The sequence below is a fragment of the Netta rufina genome (assembly GCF_964035555.1).
Source record: "Netta rufina genome assembly, chromosome: 5".
In the NCBI taxonomy this organism is placed as follows: domain Eukaryota; kingdom Metazoa; phylum Chordata; class Aves; order Anseriformes; family Anatidae; genus Netta; species Netta rufina.
The window spans coordinates 25912523-25927765 of NC_140128.1; positions in this window are offsets into that span (position 1 = coordinate 25912523).

Here is a 15243-nt window from a genome sequence, read left to right on the forward strand (position 1 = left end):
CCAGGTGAAATGGTCTCCTGCTGTAAAGTACATTCACACCTGTTTTGTGTCCTCAGAAGATCAGAGACCTGTGGAAAGGGAAGGTAATTCTCTTTTCTGAGAGTTTCTATCAGTAGATGATTGTTTTACAGTGAAACTTACAGAGCCATGCTAACAGAGTTGTAAGAAGACTGTTATGCCTAGGATAGGCCATATTGATCCTGAGGGAACACTTCTGATTCAGAAATTTTAAACCATTTTGTTCCGATCTCTGGGATATCTTGCAGCAGTCAAACTCACAAAATGAATTTTACCATTGGAACTGAGTGAAGGGATCTAGTTTTTGCCTCAGAGTAAGTCAGATCTTTGAAGTTCTGCTGTACCTTTTCCCCTTCAAGTTAGTGTGAGTTCACAAACCTAGCTTGCCCTCAAAGTGGAGTAAAAATAATTTTCTGAAGCCAATGGGCCAGCTAGTAGAGCTCTATAAGCATACGAGTCTGCATGCAAAAAATTAATCAAGGAAAAAACCCCACCCCAACTAAAAACGATGCATGTTCTGCCATACCAATTCTTTCATTTCCCCACCCACTCATATTAGTTCAAGTGCTGCCACAGCCAATTAATGGTAAAAGAGCAAGACCGCACGTTTTTCCAGTAGCATTCACTTAGATCTGTTTTACTTAGATCGTTGTGAAATCACAGCATGAGTGCGAAGGCTCTTAGGTGTTCTCGTGGGATAATGAATGAGGTGGCTTCCTGCACTGATAGAGGACCCTGTTGGGTCATGGGGTCAGCAGACAACATCAAGAAGGCAAGCTAGACAATCTACTGTGGAAACTAATTCCAGAGAAGGAGAAAAGATTACTAATACAATTGGAAAGAAGGAAGATACAAAGAACTACTGCTGGCTTAACATATGTTATGCAAATAAGTAGTAATCAGAATCACTAGTTCTCTTCAGTTAGGGCCTGCTACCAATTGCATGTGAAAAAAAAAAAGAATAAAATCTTTTATCTGAGTTGTGATATGCCAAAGGTGTGGCTATGTGTGTGATCAGCTGATACAAATAGCAGCTGTAATGAAGACTCCATCTGAATGTGCTTACCTATTATAACTTAAATTTATAGCTGTTAGAACAGTTTGCCTTAATATGAATGCCGACTTCAGCTGTAGCTAGTAGAGCATTTCTAGTGTCTTGTTCCAAGCCTGGGTCATAACTTTTCATCAGGATTATCTAGAGTTTGGTGTTTCTCTTTTTGTAAAAGTTGCAGTGTTAGTGGAGATTTTCATCCAATAATCCTGTTGAGGTTATCAGACAATAGTAATCCCCTTAGCTATTTTTCTCCTGGTGCAGCTTTGCTAAAGGGGCCAGAGATGAAATGTCCACTTTCTGAAACAATGTGGCATATAGCAACGTTAGTTTTTTTGTCTTTAGCACATACATTGCAATAGCAATATCTTCCTTTGTAAGGTACCTGTAAGGCCCCCATTTTCTGAGAGAACAGAGGGAACTAAGCACCCAGTTGTTGCTGCTTGTACTTAAGGGCCATAGATTTGTATACAGTATATGTAAGACATCTTAAAAAAATCAGTAGCTGTGCTACTAATAGGTCTATCTATTCAATCTATCTCTATACTGAGGTTTCTGCTGTAAAGGCTGCTTCTGTCAAACCCTTCAACATCCAGTAGTCAGCCTTAAGTAAAGCCTCCACTGTGAGGGCTTAACTCAAAGAAAGTCAGTACAAATTAATTGATTGTCCACATGTCTTTAGAGAGCTTGAAAATATACAGGTAATATTACTTTTAGCATTGAAGATGTATGACAAACTAAATACAACTGATTTTCCTTTATCTGTGTACCTTTGAACATAAGGCGGAGGAAGGTCAGTGGAAAATGTGTAAAATTATATAAAGCAGTGTTGTACACCCATCCCATGCTTAACAGTGTATGTATGTTTTATTGCAGTTCTCATACAGAAAATGTTCTTGTATCATCTAGGTGAACAAGTGCTGAAAAAGATGAAAGTTTTTGATATCAGTGTGAAGATAAACTAGTCCCCTAGCATTCTGTTACTGGAAATTCTTTTTTTCTGTTATAGCAGAATGTTTTAAAATAAAGATTCTGTATTATTCACGCTTCGGGTCTGGTATGGTACTTCACTCATCTGAGGCAAAGTTGAATGCCAGAGAAGTAGTGTATGTGCAATAGGCATTTTAAATTATCACGGTGCATAGGAAAAAGCTAAGAATTACCCTGCTTGAGTAGACACCATGTTTAGGTCTGTGGTATCTCTCATGTAAGATAGTTTGTGTGTAAAATCTTCTGAATCCTTCATGTTTTTAAGGATGTCTCTTGTGCTTTTTTTAAAGATAGTAAAAGTAAGATAGTAAAATGTGAGGCTTGCTTTTTGTGAAAATACCTCTGGGATAATAGCATAAGCAACTGACTACAGCAGTTTAATAGAGCCCAGTCTTACTTAAACTGGACTTGATTTTTTTTTTTTAAAAGCTTGCAAACACACATTGTTCATAAGAAGTGTCAAATAAATATTCTCTTCTATGGCCGAGTTTATGTCCACATCATTTCACTATTACATAGTAAAATTCCATACTGCTGCAGGTTTCTGATAAGAAAAGTGATAAGGCACTTAAAATGTCTTTAAATGATTTAGTATCCCAGGTCAGCGAATAGGAATATACAGCATGTAGATTTTCTGAAACAACTTGAAAATCAGTACCAAATTGTCTTAAAATGCTTCAAGTAAATTCTGTATTCCTTCAAAGGGCAAATAAAGGAACACTGGCTTAGTTTCATTATTCTTAAATTTGTGTCTGATTACCATATACATTGTATAACTCCTGAATATTCAGCAGATTTCTTTGATAAGAACTGATGATTTCAGTAATTTCTTATGGCTTATGTTTTTTCAGAGTTACTCCAAAACAAAACCTACTAATGATTTCAGTAATTTATTGTGGCTGATGTTTTTTCAGAGTTACCCCGAAACAAAACCTATGCTCTGTGTTTGGATTACACTGTTTTCTTGAAATTAGGTCTGCTGGGGGAGGACGGGGGGATGGGGACAAAACAAACAAACAAACACTAAAACAATGGCAACCTTTTCTTTCCTGTTCTCAGCATACACAGCTACTTCCATAACCAAGTAACTAACAAGCCACCTGCCTGTGTACATCATGCTTAGAGGACTGGAGCACCTGTTGTACAAGGACAGGCTGAGAGAGCTGGACCTGTTTAGTCTGGAAAAGAGAAGACTAAGGGGAGACCTCATTGAAGTGTATAAATATCTGAGGGGAGGGTGTCGAGAGGATGGAGCTAGTCTCTTTCTGGTTGTGCCCAGCAACAGGTTGAGAGGCCCTGGGCACAAACTGAAGCATGGGAAATTCTGGCTGAGTATGAGGGGGCACTTCTTTACTGTGAGGGTGACAGAGCACTGGAAGAGGTTGCCCATAAAGGTTGTGGAGTCTCCTTCTCTGGAGATATTCAAAACCTGCCTGGATGTCATCCTATGCAATGTGCTTTAGGTGATCCTGTTCAGCAGGGAATTGGACTAGATGACCTCTAGAGGTCCCTTCCAACCTCGGCCATTCTGTGATCAGGAAAGGGTAAGTGATTCCTGCTAACAGGACCATGGCATACAAAAGGCTTCTTTAAGGCAAACATAACACGATTGTAAAAGATCTTTTAGGGTCTGGCATTTAAAGTAAATGACGTTAAACAAGATGGAAAAGAGACAAGACAGGAATTCATGTAAAATCAAAAGAAGATCAGGAAAATTGTCAGATGGATCTCAAACTACTAGCAAACACTTCTTTGCAGAACACAGAGTAGAACATGTAGCACTGGGATCTTGCTGGTTTGGGATTCTGCCAGAGCATTTCATAGGTATTAGCCAGCCATGAATTCCCCACCATGCTCAGTGAACACTCAGGCTGATCATTACAGCTCCTGTGAGTCATTTTGTCAGTTCAGGTGCCACAGGTCCGTGGGATGCATTGAATGATTCCAGTCCTAGTAATGATCCATGTGGGTGTGAGCACGCCACATGATGGAATGTCTGTGGTTTTGAGTCTTGGAAATTATAGGCAAGACAGTTTGTAGGTAAAGGCAGCATTTTCTATCAGGCCAACTAGCACAGCTGGAAGGCAAGGTTTGGGGTAGACTTGGAACTCAGGTAGTCTGTATTCCAACTTCCTGCCCAAAGCATGACCAGCTGTGGGACCAGACTTGGTTGTGAAGGGCTTTATCTGGTTGAGTCTTGAAAGATTGGAAGTCTGAAGACTGCACAGTCTCTGTGGATAATGTGTTGCAATGTTTGACTATTCTCATGTTTTGCTTTTGTTAAATAATAATAATAATAATTAAAAAAATATACATGTTTCCTTATACCAAATTAGATCTTCTCTTGTTTCAGTTTGTCTCAAAGTCCTGCCATACACCGGTGTGAAGAGCCTGGTTCCTTCTCAATAAGCTTCTCAGAAGCATTGTCAGTCTGTAGTTACATTGGTAATTACTCACATCACACACATTGATGTGAGTCCTCTTGGACACCTCGAGGTGCAGGATTCTGCCTTTGTCCTTGATGAGTTTCATAAAAGTTCTTGTCAGTGCATTCCTTCATTCTGGCTAAGGCTTTCTGGGTGGCAGTCCTGCCCTCAAGCACACTGGCTTGTCCTCCTGGTTTGATGCTGCTTGCGAACTTGATAAGAATGCACTCTTGGACTGCTGAGGACAGTGTTAAAAAGGGCTGGTCCCAGGATAGACCACTGTGCTACTCACTGCCAGACTTGTTAGTGTACAACATGTACCCTCTGAGTCTAACCATTCAAATGGCTTTTTACCCATCTAGTTGTACACCCTTCCAGATCTCAGTGTCACAAAGTGAACACAAAGATATCGTGGGAAACAGTGTTGAAAGCTTTATTAAAGCTAAGAAATAGCAACATCTGGAAATCTGTCTACTTTATCCTTTATTATACTAGTTTGCCTAATAAAAGGCATTATCTCTACCTACAGATCTTGTCTTACTTATGTCTGTAAGCCATTGCAGTTATGACAGTGTTACTATGCAGAGATGCCCATTGGAGAACTGTAATCCAAAATGAAGAGATTGATTTGTGTCATTGCGTTTATGGATGTCTATTGCCTTTAACTATAAAGCAAGATACAATTTCCATCATAGCACCTCTGCTTCATTCGGATCATAGTGTGGATATGTAAAAAGAGCAAATAAGGAAGCATATTGATGAGAGTTATTTTCAACAGCTTTGGCTCCAGAAGTTGGATTGCATGTGATCATTAAGGAAGGAGGAATGTACAAGTAAAAACATGGTCTGATGGCTGAGATAAATGTGATTTATCATTAGTTGTTCGTGCAGATAATTTGCAAGTTGCTAGTGGACAAGTCTTGCACTTTCAGCTATATATAACTAAACGATTGAAACAGGTGGTTTTGGTTTTAATCTGGAAGACTTTAGATAATGGAGTAAAATGACTTGTTCCAGCAAGGAGAGCAATGAACATATATGTTGATAATATAGGGAGACATCAAGTCTAGTAAGTTAGAAAATGCAATTAGCTGGTGGCATTCTGAGTAGGAGCATGCTTTGATTTTTGTTTGTCTCAGTCCTACAAGTAATATCTTGGCCTTTCTATTGAGTAAAGATTTTGTTTTCCTATTTAGAAGAATGCTGAAATACAGTCAGCACTGGTCATCAGCCTAGAAGGAAGACTTGACTACCTTGCATCAACGTGCAGCTGTTTCAGAAGTAGCACAAAGTGGGTTTGTCTTTGAGATATTATGATATTGCAATACAGAGTGAGAGGTAATGATATTGCTAACTGCAGTCTGTTCTGCATCACCAAAACCAAAAGTAGGTTTAATTCTAGCAACAAGGAAATACAAAGCTCATATTTACTGTAAGTGAGTCCAAGAACAGTGTCGTCATAACTTCTACTTTATGTCTTACAGCAGCCCATAGCGCTTACTTTTATTGTCTTTCAGAAGTAAAATATTTCATCAGTTTTGATTCAGGTCACCGAGATGCTTATGTGTGCGTACAATTTATGAATTGATTTTGGTAAGAATTGTACAAAAATGCCACCTCCCCCCCCCCCCCAAGCAAACAAACAAACAAACAAAACCCACTAAAAATACTGCAACATCTTTTTTCTTAAAATGCATGCAAGTGAAATATGGGAAGAAAAAGTGATAAACATGTGGTACCTTGAAACAAATTATGTCCAGAAACTGTGAGAATCAAGGTACAGAAAGGAAAAGCATAACAGTGCCACTGAGAATGCCTCTTTTTCGTTTACCATCTGCTTTAATAGAACAAAACAGCTGCTTGAACAGGATGTAGATAACATCATCCTCAATGTTCCTTTGTAAACATTTTCCAAGGAGACAGTGATTAGCTACTTCCTTCACAGGATATTTCCTGGTCAGCAGCAAGAGGCAAGACACCATTCACTAGAAATATATAAGTGTATTGTTTTAACATTTTTAAAGTGGTTTCACAGATAAATTGTTGTGGATCTGACAGTACATTTGAAAGTTTGACAGGATGAAAGTCAGGCTATGTGAAATGTATTTTTATTTTAATATATTTATAGCTTAATGTAATACTTCCTTTAAAAATCTGTTTAGCAAATAACAACTAAAATTGCAGTGATCCTTTGAGCTGGAAAGAAATGTAGATACATGATTTCCATCAGAGACAGCTGCTTCAAAATTTGCAAACAGTGCAAAATTTCATTTTGCTGCTGCAGGCTTGAAGGCCAGTCTTAATGATATTGCCTTCTTTATTAGCAGTGACAAAAGTAAGAGGTGTTGTGTGAAGAAACAAGAGTGAAAGATGAGGAGAAATAAGGAGTAATCACAGGGGTTTCACAGGATGTGGGTGTGTAGGGAGTGGTATTTCTCTTTGCTGCCTTTTCTGACTGATCTAATCTGCAGGGCAGAAAAGTTTTCCAAGGGGATTTCACCCTGAAGTGCAAGGTGGTGCTGATTTGAACCAAACACTGGATTAAGTGCTGAAAATGTAGGTGGACATGATACACCACATAGATAAGGGCCAGACTCTTCCTCTCCCAGGGGACTTTCTTTCCTTTTGTATTGCTTTAGGGGAAATGCTCTTTTCCCTTCTAACCTGGTTTTGCTTGCCCATCTCTCTCCTCTCAGTATGCTCAGTATGTGAGTCAGCTGGGGAAGAGAGGAGGTGAGAGGACAGGAGAGGAGGAGCAGCATCCCTCAAACCTGTTCCAGCCACCCATGGAGCTCCTGGTGCTGGAGGATCAGTAGGAAGCACAACAGGGCTGGGAACAAAGGCAGGGTGGATGCAGCTAGTGGCAGCCCAAGGTTTTCTGTCTTCTGTTGCTATTGATACAAGAATTAATGTAAGTTGGATGTTATTTAAAATAAAAGAATCATAGAATGGCTTGGGTTGGAAGAGACCTTAAAGATCACCTAGTTTCAACTCCCCTGCCATGGCAGTGTCTTATCTGTGGGCTGAACATGGTAAGCTTACCAGCCATATGTATAAATAAAGAGAAAGATTAATCTTTCCAGGACTCCACTTGTCTGTTATGTTCTCAGGAAGAGAATGTAAGACTTGTTCCTCAATTTGTTGGACTCAAACAAACCTTGGCAATAAATTAGGTTGGGAACAGAATCAGGCAGATAAATGCAGTAAGGAAATTTTTGAGTAAGCTCAGAGATAATGGGCCACCTTCATTTGTGGTCCATTGTGGCTAGATATAAAATGAATACAGGCAAATTGTTAACTACCTAGACCTAAAATCATGCAAGTTTTTTTCTTAACTCCTAAGACCTTTTCCTTCTCCTCTCAGTTTTGTCTCTCCTCACCTTCCCTGCTTTGAAACAACATGTATTGTTTCCTGTTTTAAAGGACCGCTCAGAATAGCAATATTGTCAAGCATTGCTGTTGCTTTCTGAATTAGAAACATTATCAGTTGCTGGCTTCAGTTTTAATCAGGGAGAGTAGTTGAAACAATTCTGAACAGAATGTAATTGCAAACATCTACCAAAAACGATATTCAATACCATATCAATAGTTGTATGATTTGAAAGTATTTAGGCACCAGTTCAACAAACACATTTAAACCCAATTATTTTAAAATTACAGGCAGGGAGAGACTTAGTCATATGCAGAAAATTAAACTGGTTTAAAAGAAGTCCGTACTTGCTAGGAGCAATATAAGGGGTTCTTATGAAGACCTCACCCTTCTTATGAAGACCTAGACATTGTTAGCTTCAGGAACTTAGACTCTATTTATTGGTGTCTCTGTGAACATCCAACCTAGAAAGCAAGGTACAGCTATCAAGATGTGCTGCACATGTCTAGTGCTAAGATGTCTGCCAGTCAGGTTACAAGAGGGTTAGGTAAAGTACCCAAGACTTCTTGTAGATTCAACTGGATGGGATTATGGAAATAGTTAGTTTGCAACTTTTTATTTTGTCAATGTCAAAATTTTATCAATGTCAAATTTTGTCAATAAAAAACAGTTAATAGTGCCCTTCTATAATATCTTTGAAAGCTTTTAAAATCCTGTGTTAGGAACATGAACAATGAAGTCTTATGACAATATGAAAATAGTTTGGTAGTGAAAGTTAGAGATTCCATCGCTGTCTAAAAGTGGTAGTTTGGGTGGGTTTTCTCTTCTCGCATCTACTTGTCCTATTTCATTGCTTCTTTGGAATTTTGAAGGCAAGGGTTGCTAATGGTTTTTTAGGGTGACTCACAGGTTAAAAAAAATGATTTGTGCCATTTCCTTGTCAAATACAAGCATATTTTAAAAATTGAGTTTAAAGTTAGTGGTATCTATCTTTGAAAAGTCAGAAAACCAAAGGGGAAGGGGGAAAAACATTGTCAGTAAATTGTGTAAATAACAAGTCAGAGTAACTTGAACTAATATTTTAAATGTAGGGTGGTCTGCATCACTTTTAAGAACATGACATACATTATGATTTTTAGTGCTAATTGCATCAGTTATAGAGTATTATTTAAAAATAGGGACAAAAAAATTTAAAGTTCTTTTCTACGGTAGAGGGAAATTACAAAAATGAAGGAAAATTGTGCTTAAGTGGACATGTCAGATTCTACCAATATTCAAATCACTATTTTTTATAAGGTGCAAACTGTGTACAGACAGGAAAGCTACTTAGGTGCTTTTGTCTCAGTCTGTGGTTGTGGCAATGAAAAAACAGTTCAGGCTCTAAAACAAAATAAGTTTTCTAGTCTGTAGATCCCTCAGCTTTTTTGCAGGATAGATAGCAAAAAATAGACAGCAGCACCATGTAGGAGTAATCGCTGATTGAAATTCAGAACCTGATACCTCTTTTACCTGGGTGTAGATCAGAATAGCTTTTCTGACTTGTCTGAGGCACTCTTGTATTTACACAGTAGTTACTGAGGCTTCAGTTTGACCCATCAGTGGGAAGCATTCACATACCACAGTAACTTCACAACATTGTCAGGACCAACGGAAGTCATGCATATGTAGATGTGCTAAACCATTTCATTTTCATACAGATTTTCAGCACTGTGCTATGCTGATAATTGCGGTGATAATGCCAAGATAAGCAGATGCAATGTGAATATGTTTGACATGGTTAAATAGGAAGTTGTTCCATTTTTGCTGCATAGATTGCAGAACATAGTTAGGGACTGAAAGGAGCACTTGATTTATTTTTTTGTTTTCTTTTCATGTTCTACTTTATCTGCCATACTTACATCTATGCAGTTCAACTTAATATGCAGCCACTTTTTCAAGCATTGCATGTATCCCTCAAAACTGCTTATACCATTTACCTGATCCTCCTGTTTCCTGAAATATCATCTCAGTATTTTTGGTAATTTTGGGGAAAAGAGATGATTCAGATCACCCCAGCTATCTAACAAGCCTATTTCAAACATGGGCCTTCTATCTTTCATTTTTCTGCCATTTACCAAAAGATGGTGTTTTCTGTTTGTTTTAATTTTATTTTTAATTTCATCTGTTGTGAAAAGATCACCTTTTCCCTTTTTATTTTCTTTATATTTCATGTGTCTTTTTGGCATTCACAAACAAATTGTTTAACAAGACAATTATTCTAACACGATTAGCTTATAGACTATATTTTGGAAAACAACAAAAATGTCTCACTATACAAAGTCCTTGTGCTACTTTTTGACATACTATGCATTTTGCAAGCTTAATCCTTTTAATTTGTTGATACTTGCAAAAAATGCATAAAGGAATCTTTTAAATTGAAGCTTTTAAACTTAGTTAAATAAATGTCCATTGTATCTTTCTCTCACTTGTTTATGGGATGATAATTTCTGATCTTCTCACAGCTTTAATGTAGTTAATCCCACAGGACCTGGGGCAGGTAGGAAACTACCAACATCATCATTGTACTAATGGACATCTCAGTCCACAGAGTGTTTTATATTTCAAACTCTTTAGATACAATTTAAAATTCTTAATACCCTGGAATAGCTGCTTCCTCACCCTGGTGGCATCTAAAGCTCCGTTATGAGACGGGTTGTAAGCACTCAGCAATGCTGATGCATCTAAGCCTCATCATAATCCATAGGCTGTTTGGTCCTCTGGCTATGTTACCTTAAAAACTTGATCCAAGCACTACTTAATACTTAATATAACAGAAATGGAACTCAATTTTCTCCCTTTCCTAATAAACTGTTTTGGTAGTTGGCCATGTTCATGTTTGTTGTTTGTAGTCTCTGTGGTTCAGTGGTTCTTTAATTATTGAATAGGAGAGATTGAGAGCACCCTTTCCTTTTAAATATCCTGTAGCCTGCCATTTAAGATATTTTTTCCAGTGAGATGTGGGAGTTAAGATTTGAATTTCCACGGACAGTGGAAGGAATTGAACCGAGGCATCTCATACCCTAGGAGAGTGCTGTGGCATGTTAGGCATTGAATTTAAATGCATTACAAATGTATTAAGAAAAGTGCTGCCTTCTCTGCCCTTTGAAAGGAAAGTCTCAAGAAGCTACCCATGGAGAGATTCCAAGCCTCAAGTAAAGGAAGTGCTTGCTTTCAACAGAGACTATGTATGTACCTCACATGAAGTAATTTAAGATATGGTATCTCAGTAGGAGTTATTTACCTACATTAAGCTGCTCCCAGCTCAGGATGCAGCCTATTGTAAATGAGTCGTTTAAGGTTCTCAGTTCTGGTTCCTTGGCCAAGCACCTAAACTTGCTTGTTATTGCTCCTAACTTCTAGTCAACACCACGTTTCAGTGGATCTAAACTGGGAGACACACACTCATGGTCACAAAAAAAAAGCTGTGGAAGAGCAAAACACTGAATTTAGATGTCAAAAATCTTAACCAAAAGCCAGCCTTCCTCTCTCAAATATTTCATCATAATTTAATAAACATGTCTGAAGCATGCTATTGACCTATGTGTTCATCTTTCCCTGATTACATCACTTCCTTGCATTGCAGTTGTATTACTCGTCTGAAACTACCACTCTTTATAAATGTGTAATTGCAGTGATTGTGCAATCATCATCTGTATGCATTACTATAGCAACCAGCATAAATATATTCCCTAGCCCAGCCCATATAAAAAGATCTTAGAGTTTCAGCTTCTCTCCTTCAATTTTATGCATATGCTGAGTGAATGTGTGTGACACAATGGAAATTACATGCTTTGAAGGCTGCTCACATATGTGAGGGTGGAAAGTTAAATTCTACTGAAACTCTTGTCTCAAAAAAGGGAAGAAAAACTTCTGACCTGCTCAGCAGGACTCAAATGAAGCACATGTATCCTCTCTCCAGCTTCCTTCACGTACTGCTGGCAGGGTACTCACCAGCTAGGAAGAACAGCAATGCTTGTGGTTAGCAAAACAAGTTCCAATACGAGGCAGATGCTCAAATTTCATATTCTAACATGAGAAGAAGTCTTTGCCCTCCTTGAGCCTTAATGAGGCCTTGCTTACGCTGATATTTTTGTAATGACAACCCCTAAGCCTTGCCTAATTTTAACATCTGATATCACTAACATAAATATTCTGAGTCATGAACACAGCTTTGCCCCAGATTTTGTCTCTCTTCCTTCCTTCCTTCCCCCTTTGAATACAGTATCAGGTAGTCAGCCTTGCACCTTGTGTTCCAGAGCTTTCTCCAGAGGTTCACCCTCCAAAGCACAGAAGAAATTTGAATGGTCTTGAAGGCTTTTCGTAAAAACATGATACGTGCAAATTGAAGGGAGAAATCCACATAATTTATGCATGTGCAGTTATTCTAGTTAATTATTTCATTATAAATACTGTCATATTTATTTGTCTTCCTTTAAGCCCCCATTACTGCTGTTGTATTGTTTCATGAGATTCTGTTTTGTTCTTGGCTTTTTTAATAATACATTTCTTAATACAGAAGAAAACTTGAAAACCTGGCTGAAGGGGTCTGCGCATTGTTCTGTTAATAACTAAATGGAAGTAATATTATTTCTACCACATACATTTTTAAGGGTCTATGATATTTACTCCCAGGCTATGGGCTGGCATTTACAATTGTCTCCCTATTTCCACAGTTTATGTAAGAATTACATTATGTTTGACACTACTACTCTGTGTCAAATTTCGATAACGTTTGCCAGCAGGCTCAAAACTTACTACTTCAACTCATGTGCATGTACCCATACACACCCACTGTGATTGCAGAAGTTTCATTTCCTTAGGGAACAAGACTGAAAACAAAAGGCAAAAATAAAGAACTCAGAATTGTGCAACATGCCACATAGATTCTAACAAGTGAATAGATTTAGTGTTTGGTCTCCCCTGCAAATTCTACAGGTAAAATGCAGCATGAGCCACACTGCCTCTTGGACTTAAATGCAGTTAATGTTGATTTCATTGTTTGCTATTAGTCACTTGTGTAATTTTGGACATATTCTCCTCTCCCGTTTCCCTTTTTGCCTGCTTAGACAAAGTTTGGTCAGGCAGGAGCACTTTCTTCATGCTTTAAAGTGCTTAGCCCGCTTCTGCCCACAAGAGACTGAAAATCAATTCAGATATGTAGTGCTGCAGCTCTCTAGTTGATTGCTATATGAATAACCAGAACAGACACGACATCTGAGGATTTCAGTAACCAGTACACCAGTGAAGAGAGATGGTCACAGCTAGATTTTTGAAATCTGCCTGCAGATCAAAGGAAATTTGTTCATTGACTTTGTGGACAATTTTAAACTGGGATATTTTTTTTTTTCTGGATCATTTAAAAGCAGGAAACAAACAAACAAACAAATAATAAATTGTTCCTTATGAAGAATGAGTCCAAGTTAGTAGTTGCATCTACTCTTAACCACTCTTCTTAAGGATCCTTCTGTTAAGCAGCCATTTCTTCATCTATTTAGAAAATGTGAGAATCCTGTGAGTGAATGATACTCTTGCTTATTACTTCTCCTTTTTCTAAATGGAAAATGAAAACAACATTGAGAAATTATGTCTAGTTTTGATGTCGCTGGTGGTGCAATTGAAGACAGCTGTAGTAGAGATTTTTAAGTGAGTTAAAAAGAGTTATAAAAGCCTGGCTTGTGCTGCACCTTACTGTAAACAGCTCAAGGGAGGGGCTCCGCAATAAGATAGTAAGCCTACACCACACCCTGCGTTCAGTTACTTGAGAAACACTGACAGGTTTTCATTCACACTGCCCACCTGACATGCTGTTTACTTCTGCTTTCCTTTCAGTACAGTTAGTCTGTACTGAATGATGGATTAAGTTTAATGGCTATAAATAAGCATCCTAAGTTGTTAAAAAGCCATCCGTGGCTTAACTGTAACTGGGATGGTCTCATTGGGCATGAAAATTACGTGCTGTGCTTTGAACTAATATAATGATGATCCCCCCCAGTCCTGTGCAAATTTTGAGGAACAGTGAAACTTGAGCTTAGATGTCTACCACTCTCAATTTGTATTAAATCAGTACTAAGTTCTGTATTGGCAAAGCCACCTCCTCCCCCCAGTTACTTAGATTTTCTTCACACACAGTGTATTTACAAAGGTCTGCTTCACTTTCATGCACTATTCTAGGAATTTCCAATACTCAAACTTCTGATAAATTTTTCTACCTGTTTGATAACTGATCAGAATTTGTTCTTGATCCATAGAAGGAACTTTAAGAAAAAACTTTGACAGCAAGATATGCTTATTACTTGGAGTATCAATTAGCAAAATACTTTAAAAATACCAACACCTATGCAAATCAGCCTGAAACAGTAGTGATGAGTACAGTTAAGCTGATGAATAAAGGTTGGAATAGTACAGAAAAGCAAACAGTTTGTCTGTGCTAGGAATGTGAGAACTGTCATTGAACAATGCATCAATGCTCTTTCATTTCAACCTGGAACTTTGTATTTATATGATACATTGCTTGAACATCTTCAAGCAAGATGTTAAGAGAAAGAAAAAAGTTTTTACTTATTGCTTAAGCAATTACTTCTATAATGTGTTTTTGTAGACTTTATAATACAATATTTTATACTCAGACTGCAACTTAGAAAAAAACAACACCCAAGTAGCTGGAATTCAACCTTGTAATGAATGCAACAATACTGTCACAAAACAGGATCTGTTTAGATTCCCTAGGTGGAAAGAAATTTTACTTTGAGGGATAATTCTAATCCCACTTGTTTTATTTTGTTTGTTTGTTTGTTTGTTTACTTGTTTGTTTAATGAGTTGTGATGAACTGTAAAGCAGCGTATTGTGCAAACTTTGTGCAGCTGTTAGAACACTTTTTTGCAAGATTGGGTAATTCCTTATATATTGAAGATCAGAGCAAAAGCATCAAGAAACTGGTGTCAAAGAAGGCATTTAAAAACAGAAGATTAAACAAACAGCAATAAAACCAAATAAAGTGGCTTTGGGAGGCATATGCCTTCCTTGACAGTTTCTGTAACTTAGATAAATGATATTTACACAGACAGTTTTATGTGGAGCAGAGAAGACTCTTTCAGGTTCTGGGCAGGCTGAGATAGATATAATGTATTTTTAGAATAAATCTTTACAACAGAGATAAATGAGCTTACTGTATAAAAAGCTTCAGATGATGAATAAAGGAAATAACAAAATAGAATATATCACTGACTCAAAAAAAAAATGCATGGAGATTTATCCTTTCTTATCAGTACATTAATGAACAAAATTAATTTACTGAGCTTTGCACATTTATAAAATCCAGCTTGTAGCCTCCTGCCATTCATTAAACTTT